The following is a 9,909-nucleotide window of genomic DNA, read 5'->3' on the forward strand; positions in this document are numbered from 1 at the left end:
AGGCCCTGCCCTTGGGAAGATGACATTCTGGTGGATGAGACCAACATCATTAAAGAAATGGACCTAGAACCATGAAATGCTGTGAAGAAAATGACCATGACACTTAAGAGAGTGACTTGAGCTGCTTTATACTGGGTGGTCAGGGAGGAGCCGCTGAGCAGTGACATATAAGCTGAGACCTGAGTGACAAGAAGGGCCCTAGGAGGTGAATATTTGTAACAGAGCACTTCAGGTTCAGAGGATAGAGGAGCAGGCACCCTTGTTCCCTCCACATGACAAATAGGACAGTGTGGCAAAGCTTAATGAGTGTAGCAAAGAGAGAAGTAAGGTAGGGTCACACAAGAGACAGAGGTTTCCTAAGGCCCATCAACTCTGTTTCCCTGATGTGGAGTTTGGATTTTGTTCTAAGTGCAATGACAAGATCTCAGAGGTTGTTGCTTGGTAATACAAGACCTGCTTTAGTTTCATATAGTTGCCTCTGGCTGCTGGGTAAGAATGGGTGATAAGAAGACAAAAGTGAAAACAAAAGACAAATCAAAAGACCATTGCTATGGTACCTGCAGGAGCTGCAGATGCCTTGATTAGGGAAAAAGTAGCTGAGATGAAGATAAATTGATGGATTAAGGGTATATGTTGCAAGTATAGCCCATAGAACTTTACTTATAAGAGAGAAAGCTAAAAAAAGAGAAGAAGAAGAAGAAGAAGAAGAAGAAGAAGAAGAAGAAGAAGAAGAAGAAGAAGAAGAAGAAGAAGAAGAAGAAGAGAAAGCTAAGAATTAAAGATGATGCCTGTATGTGTAATATGGATATTCAGTGTTGGTAGTGCCATTTACTGCATGTGGGGAAACGGAAGGGAATGTTTTTGGAAGACAGTTGAGAATCAAGAGTCATCTTGAATGTGATTTAGAAAAGGGGGGATGGATATAAATTTTCTGTTGATTAAAAGTGGGTCAAGCTGGGATATGGGAGTGGCCAGGGAAAGGTTAATGAGGGAGGGCAGGGGAGGAGACTTATGTAATACTTTAAACAATAAAGAATTTCAATTTAAAAAAATACATAATAGCCCTAGCTGGTTTGTCTCAGTGGATAAATGGACCAAAGGTTCCCAGGTTAGATTCTGGTCAAGGGCACATGCCTGGGTTGCGGGCTCAGTCCAACGTGCAGGAGGCAGCCAATCAATGGTTCACTCTCATCATTGATGTTTCTATCTCTCTATTTCTCTCTCTTCCTCTCTGAAATCAATAAAAATAGATTTTTTAAATAATACTTGGTAATGATAATGAACTACTATGTTACTATCTGTTTTTTAAAAAGTATGTCAAGCTTAGGATCCATTAAGGAGACAGGCTTTGGGCTGGAGAAATGAGAATTTGGGTTCAAGATGGAGGAGGTGGAGGAAGAAGGATCTGGTTAAAGATGGAGGGACGAGGATCTGGTTTAAGATGTGTGAGCACTATGTTAGAGATGAGTCCTGACTCATCCATGGGGTACCCAGCCGTGTTCTCTTCCTTCTGAGTCAGGTTTTGTGGAAAATGAGGAAATGAGCAGTGCCTGAGGTGGCATTAATTTCAGTAGAGATCATTCAAGGATCTTCATGGGGCTAAGCAGGGCCAACAAGGTGTCAGGTGGAGAGACACAACACTTGCAGGATGAATGGTGCAACATCACCACTTTTTCTACAGGAACTGGAGCTTTGCTATCGAAGCCCTGCGAAACCCCAGGTCTTCTCTGAGTTCTACGTTGGTCATTTTGGATCAGGGATCCGGCTGCAGATTAAAAGCAAAATTGATGAGACTGTGGTATGGGAGGCCTTGGTAAAATCAGGTAAAGTCAAGACAAGTCCAGAGATCTCAGTGGTGGGAAACAGATAGTCAATAAAATATTCTGCCTGTGTGTGTGTGTGTGTGTGTGTGTGTGTGTGTGTGTGATCACAATTTGCTGATGAGAAGAAATAGCCCAGAGAAGTTATGCGATTTTTTTTTCTAGTTACATAACAGATGGTGTGACTAGAATTTGAATTAAAGTTGGTCTGACTCTAAGCTCCATTCCCTCTCCCGTGCACCGTGCACAGTGTCTCTATACTGCCCTTGATTTAACAGATTTTGACACCCACAAGGCATTTGGCAAAATTTATCATAATTGAATATGAGATGAAAAATAAGAACTAGACAGTTATATGGTTGTATGAATTAAGCCAATTATGGCAATAGCACATATACTAACTTGGATCACTCAGATATTTTCAAAGTAGACAAGAGGGAATCAAATAATGAACTTTCAGGAATGAATGTAACTTTTCCGTGTCTTAAACCAGCACCAAGACGCCCAAGAAGCAAAATCCCCCAAAAGTCCTTCTAGTGCCAACTGGTGTTGTTCAGTGGGTAAGGGTCGATCCATGAATCAGGAGGTCATGGTTCAATTCCCAGTCAGGACACATGCCCGGGTTGTGGGCTCGATCCCAGTAGGCGACATACAGGCGACAGCCTATCGATGATTCTCTCTCATCATTGATGTTTCTAACTCTCTCTCACCCTTACTCTCTCTGCAATCAATAATAAAAACCGGTTTTAAAAATAAAAGTCCTTCTAGGAAAAAGCAGGTCATGTTCAATGTTAAAGCCTAGTGAAACTGGCCCTCACCAGTGTAGGTCAGTAGTTAGAGTGTCAGCCCATGGACCAAAGGGTCGAAGTTTAATTCCCTATCAAGGGTAGATACCTGAGTTGCAGGATCCATCCCTGGCCCCAGTCAGGGTGCATGTGGGATGCAATCAATGTATTTCTCTCACATTGATGATTATCTCTCATTCTCTCTCTCTCTCTCTCTCTCTCTCTCTCTCTCTCTCTCTTTCCTCCCTCCCTTCCACTCTCTCTGGAAATTAATGGAAAAAAATCCTCAGGTGAGGATTAACAACAACAAAAATATACATAGTGAATCTGCCTCCTGAGGTGCCACAACAGGCTTTTCAGGGAGGAGGAAGATAATGGTCTTTACTCGTCTTGGCTTGGGTGCAATCACAGGTGTGGATTAACCAGCCCCAGCATCAGACCTCCTTTGAATCTCACTCTGGCACTTACTTGCTGGGTGATCTTGGGAAAATGACTTCACCCTTTTGAGTGTCAGATTCCTCATTTATAAAAATAGGGTCATATTGCCTAACTTGTAGGATTGTTGGAAAGATTAAATAAATTATGTACATCAAGCATGTCAAACTCAAAGGCTAACAGGGCCAAATAAGGTTTCACAAAAGCTTCAATTTTCATAGAAATGTAGGTTTATTTCTATAAAGACATGCTGAATACAAAGAACTAAAATAAATGAGTAATTATTAATACAAAATAATAGAATATATTAATAAAATTTAATATTTTTTCTTGAACATTAACTTACCAGACACTGAATAACTGCCAAATTAATAAGTGTAACACAAACAAACCCATTTTTTTTTTTGTTCTCCGAAAGCAAAATATTTTCTTTTGTGCACACCAAACAAGTCAGTCCAAGACTAATGATGTGGCAATCGGCTGCTAAAATATTCGCTGCTAGTATTAGTGGAGAGAAATGGTGCACCTATGGGTAAGGAGAGTAAGGGAAATGAATGCAACACAATTATATAATCAGTCATTAGCGAACGTTGTGGTTCGTCATTAATAATTATGTATAACAGGATATTGTAAAAATTAAGTTACGAAATTTTTATTAAAATGTTTCTTACATACCGTTATATTAGCTGGGCCGCAAAAATATTCATTGTGGGCTGCATGTGGCCTGCGGGCCCTCCCTGAGTTTGACATTCTTGATGTATATGCGTATCTTATGCAGTGGTCTTTATAAATCAGGGATGGGGAACCTTTTTTCTGCAAGGGCCATTTGGATATGTATAACATCATTTGTGAGCCATACAAAATTATCAACTTAAAAATTAGCCTACTGCCCTAGCCAGTTTGGCTCAGTGGATAGAGCATCAGCCCGTGGACTAAAGGGTCCTGGATTAGATTCCAGTCAGGGATATGGACCTCGGTTGCAGGCTCTATCCCTGGACATGGCCGGGGCCCATGTTTCTCTCTGTCTCTCCCACTCCCTTCCACTCTCTCTAAAAATCAATAGAAAAATATCCTCAGGTGAAGATTCTCTCTCTCTCTCTCACACACACACACACACACACACACACAAAATAGCCTGCTATTTTTGGTCAAACATTTAATTAACTCACCCCTAATGCATTGACAGGGCCAGACCAAATGATTTCATGGCCTTATACAGACCATAGGCTAGACGTTCCCTACCCTTATTATAAATAGTAGCAGTATTATAATTTATCTTTATGTTAAATGATCTTCTTAATCCTGCTCTTTGGAGCTGACAAAAGAATTTATCTCCACCCCCATGGGAAAGCCCTTCAGGTACCTGAAGATGGATCATAGCCTCCCTTAAGTCTCCTCCTGTGCAAGTTAAACATCTCTATTTTCTTCCATCATTCCTCTTACATTTTGGATTTTGACATCTTTGCCTCCTCAGTAGATGTGCCCATTTGAGGACGAGTCAGGATGGACTCTAAGACTGTCCAGTCAGCATGGAGGACATGGGACACCCTGCTTCCTCCATCCAAGTGAACCCGCTGCTCCCAACACCACAACCGGAGCTCCCCTGTGTTTGGCTTCCCTCCCACACTGTCAGGTCACACTGAACTTGGGTCCGCTCAAAACCTCAGGCCATGTCCACAGGGGCTGCTGTGGACTCCCCCATCCTCTCCACATGCAAGTAATTATTTAATCCCCTTTTTGTTGTTGTTTTTGTTTTTTCCATTGAAATTTACCTATTACTCTGAATTGCTAAGATTTTCTTGATGTTAATTCTTGATTCTGACATCAAACTTCAGAACAAACTGTGGGACTCAAAGTGCACAAAAGGTCAAGGAGGTAGATTTACGCTCAGAATAAGATCTCATCTTTGAAGATAATCTAGCAAAGGTCTCAGCTATTTCTACACCAGAATTTCATTCAGGCCAAGACAGAATTAAACCCTGTGCAAAGGGGTGTAAATGGGAAAATTGGGCCTCAGTTTCCCAATATGCATGAAGAAATGATTCATCAACATTGTCTCTAAGGGCACTTGCAACCCTTAATCCTTGTTCTATCAGAATTAGTCTGTAGCTTGTTCTCAAAATAAATCTCAAAAGAGAAAAGTAAGTAGGAGTTTCAAGGCTTATCATTTGTGTTAGTAACTATCACTGATACCAATGCTTATTCATATCTCTTTTCCTCCAGGAGACCTCAGTTCTGCAGCTCCCCTGGTCTTCCAAGCCCTGACAGGTCAGTAGCAGCTGTTAGAGGCCACAGGAGCCATGGCAGTTCTGGAGTGTGCTACCTGGTCCTGGAGGGAGGGAGGAGAGAAAGAAAGGGGACTCATTAAACCTCACAAGGGTTCAGTCCTTGGAGAGGTGTGTGCCCCAGGGCAGAGTTCTCCCCCATCCCTTTTATTCCTGCCCATCATGGCTCTGGCACCTTCCACTGAACAATCTCAAATGTCTCCATCATGAACCTGACCCCCACCCTTAGCTCAGCAGAATGCTAGGCTGGAAGTTGACATGAGGGAGGGCAGAGGTACCTTTCTGATGGTCCATGAAACGTGTGGGGATCAGGTAGGAGCCAGGGATGCAGATAAAAGGAGTGAAGAGTTAGGCTGGAGAATTAGAGGGAGAGGATGTGATGGAAACCCTTTCTTATTCATTACTGGCCTCACCTTCACCCCCAGATGCCCCTACTTCGCTGCACTTTGTGGACCAGCATCGCGAGGACCTGGTGACTCGAGTGACATCGGTGGATGCAGTCCTGGACAAGCTGCATGGACAGGTGCTGAGCGAGGAGCAGTATGAGAGGGTGCGGGCTGAACCCACAAATCCGGACAAGATGAGGATGCTGTTCAGCTTCAGCAAGTCCTGGGACTGGGCCTGCAAAGATCAACTCTACCGAGCCCTAAAGAAGACCCATCCTCACCTAATTGTGGATCTCTGGGAGAAGTGAAGCAGTGGAGGAGACTAGGAGAGATACCATCAAGCTTGCCAGCTGAAGTCTGAACACCTGCTTATGAGTCCTGGCTCTGACTGTCCAGGCTTTGGGTCTAGGTTTCTTCAAGTCTAAACAGATTGCCATTGCCCAGCCAGAGTGGCTCAGCTGGTTGAGTGTTGTCCTGTGCACCAAAGGGTTGCTGGTTCAATTTCTGGTCAGAGCACATACTTGGGTTTCGGGTTCAGAAGGCAACTGATTGATGTTTCTTATGTTTCTCTCTCTCTCTCTCTCTCTCTCTCTCTCTCTCTCTCGCACTCTCCCTCTCCCTCCTTCCCTCGTTTCCCTCGTTTTCCCTCTCTCTAAGCATGTCCTCAGTGAGTATAAATATATAAACAAATAAACACATTGCCATTTGAGTTGCCTTCTTGTCCTAAAGTTATGGAGCATTGATAATACCTTTGCTGGGCATTATATGTCCATGCTCAGTGTTGCCACACGGGCTCCCAGACTGCCTCCCTATAATTAGGGACCAGTAGATATTTGTATATCATGATACTACATTTTTATATCATGCTATTACACTACAGTAAGGCAGAATACTGGGTACACAGAGGGCCTAAGATTGAGAAATATGTGGGAGACGTTAGATTTAGATTGTACAGTGTATTGACTTGTGAGACAATACTGAGGGGCAGCACAGGAAGCCATAAGCTCTAATGGGAAGACAAGGGCAGACCATTGGGCAGGCCTGCTATTGGAAAAGAGGGAGGCAGGAGCAGGAAAGGATGAGCCCAGAAAGTGATGGGTCAATAAAAGGCAGAGAAGAGCCAGGAGGAAGGACTCTAGGTTCTGCAGGGCCAGCCCCTACTAATTAGAGCCTGAGTGACAGCAGCCATCCCCTCTGCACCCCTAGAATTTCCCTGTCTCCTTGCTCCCATGACTCCTCACCCCCTTCAGAACAGGCCTGGGAAGACAGGTCCAACCCGGGCAGGGATCCCTGCCTTTGGTCAAGGGAGGAAGGTGCTTGATCCTCCCCGACTGGGCAGCTTCAGCCTGGGGCTTGCAAAAATGAGCTCAGGGCTGGTCAGTGCCCAGAGAAAAGAGCTTTATTGCTCAGGCTCCCACAAGACAATTTCCGCACCACACAGTGTCATTTGGATACAAACCTGGCAACACTGATAAAGCCTCTAGCCTCTAACTGGGCAGCATTGTGTGCATCCGTTAACAATTGCACCAGCACAATTAATAAAGTGACCCTTTCATATCCACTCCCTCAGTCAAAACCAATGACCACATTCCCGCTACTTCCCCTGATAGCACCCTGTGTCAGTGCACCCTCAGGGCCTACTACAACAGCAGGCTCAGGGCAGACACTGAACCAATGTTTGCTGAATAAGCAATGAATGAATTCTCAAGTGACAATGCTCTTTTACAAGTTGTGTAGGTTGTCCCCTGCTGGGGTCCAATCCCAGCGGGTCCAGGGATCCCCAAAGGTGTGGACGGAGTCGGCGAAGAAGGAATGACACGAAGACAGCCTTCAGTTGATCAGCAGCCTAGTCAGGACCTATAGCCAGGATCTCCAGCCAAAGTTCTGGTCGGAGTTCTGGTTAGGAACTGATGAGGATCTGATCTTTATTGTCTTGTTACATCCGTATTTATACCAGTCGATTTTAATCCTGTCAATTTCTATTACAAAGGTTAGGGTGTTTCTTATCTCCATTCCAGGGAGTAAAGATTATGTAGCTGAACTACCCACCTGGCACTTAATTAAGGGGTTGTATCCACTCCCTAACCTCAGGGGAAAATCCCCACCTGGGGAAACAACCTTTCTCAGAGAGGTGACCTTGGTTAAAAACACATGGCACTAAGGAGAGCAAACATATTAAGAATAATATGCCTATATATGCCAGGTCCCTTGAAACATATGCTGTGCAGATGTTTCTTTCCTGCAGCAACTGTGTCAAGCAGCAAGGATGGACCGGCTTCCGGCAAATTCCCCCTTTTTTATTTTTTAAATGATAGCGCATGCAAATCAGTGGCCACCTCTCAGATTGGGCTGTTTAAGACTCGGAAGAAGACTGGCAAGCAATGACAATAAGCATAGCTATAAACGTAGTGGATGAAGCGCACAAGGAGCCCTGTTCCTTAGAAGGTTGCCGGCCTCTTCAGTCAAGAAATTTCAGCTGTCCTCAAGTTGTTGGTTTGCTTGTCTTTGTTGGTCTGGCTAGTGGGTGGCGTCACTGGCGATGGGCTTCCCAAAGCATCAGCGAGTTGAAGGACTGCATCAAAGGGTCCATCAGGGCCGTGCTTAATGGTGGTGTCGGTGTCCAAGGAGGAGTAAGGTGTGTCCTCTGGGTCAGCTGTTATAGAGGATGGAGGGTAGTAGAGAGAAAAAGAAAAGAAAGCAAAAGAACTACAAGGCATAGAAGTGTTTAGAAAAAAGAAGGAGAAGAAAGGGAAGAAGGCAGCATCCTGACACAGTCCTTTCCTTCAGCTGCCCCTTTCCCTGTGGTCCAAGGTAGAAATGGGAAACAAGTCCTGTTGTAGTGAGAGGGCAGCTGCTGTCAGCCAGTCTCTGTCTTTACCTGGGTCCTGATCTGAGCTGGGCCAAGTCTCTTTCTGTTATCTGGGTCCCGATCTGAGCTGGGCGTGGGAAGCGGGAAGCAGCCATGGGGGCAGGAGACCTCCCTCAGAAGGGGCGAGTGTTCAAGCCCCTGAATAGTTGGGGGGGGGGTGAGGATCTGTGCCCCGCCTTTGTTGACCCCCAAGTTCTCTCCTGCCAGCCCCTCTGCGACTGTGCCTGTCTTAGGTCATTCCTCCCTGAGGAATCTTACCCATCTTTGACTAACCAGCCATCCTCTGGGGCCAAGCAGGGTGATGTGAGGTTCAGTTCTGTCTCCTTGGTAGCCTGTGCCCCCGTGGCCTCCACGCCCAGCAACTGCCTTGGGATCCGCTCGCCTGCTGGCGGGGCCCCGGCATTGATCACATATCTTGGGGAACCCAGGTTTCTTCTCCAGGGAGGGCCCAGCTCACACCATTGGGCGAGAGACAGATCCTTGGTACCAGCCACCATGAGGCTTCAACCTCAGCATGAACAGAAAGCTCAGGCAACAGTTATGGGCAATTGGATTGTAAGAAGAGGGTCCCTCTTGACACGAGGGTAAGAGGGCCAATACAGGACAAAGGAGAGTCCCGGGACAGGGCTTTCTCAGCCCAGGATGTCAGGCTCTTGGCACAAGACAACTCCATGTATGGGACATATACCAGACACCCCTAGTCACGGCATAAAAGGGAGGTGCCCTTCCTGGAACAGTAGGGTAGGGAGATTCTAGAAAAGGCTGTGTTCAGGAGAGAAGGAGAAAGGCCAAAGAACCAGCAAACAAGTAGTTAGATTTTAAGAAAAAGGAAAAGGAAAGAAGATGTGGGGCAAAGCTGGGACATATGGAGGCACATGTGATCCTCCCAATGGACAGATTGTTCCAGCTCAGGGCTGTACATCTGCTGCAGACGGGCACTGGTCAGGTGTGCTAGGTTGAGGTGGAGATGGAGGGCGGTGAGACATAAGGTCGGACTAGACGGTCTGGAATCCACACAGGTGAGTCTGCGTCCTGTGGAAATATACAAGCATATCCTCTCCCCCGGGTTAAAAGTACATCAGGTCCCTTCCAGGCTCCTGTAAGCAAGTCTCTCCATTTGACGAGGACTTTAGGTTTAGTTAGATCAGGGTTCCAATGCCTGTACATCGGGGAATTTCCCTCAGAATCTACATTTAGTATATTAATTACAAATAAAGTATGTTGTAGAACATGATGAGGAGAGGAATATTTAAACTCATTTTCTTGTAATTTTTTAATTTGTGTTTTTAAAGTTTGGTGAGCCCTTTCTACTATTGCTTGGCCTTGAGG

Source organism: Myotis lucifugus, unplaced genomic scaffold (genome assembly GCF_000147115.1).
Source record: "Myotis lucifugus unplaced genomic scaffold, Myoluc2.0 scaffold_426, whole genome shotgun sequence".
Lineage (NCBI taxonomy): Eukaryota > Metazoa > Chordata > Mammalia > Chiroptera > Vespertilionidae > Myotis > Myotis lucifugus.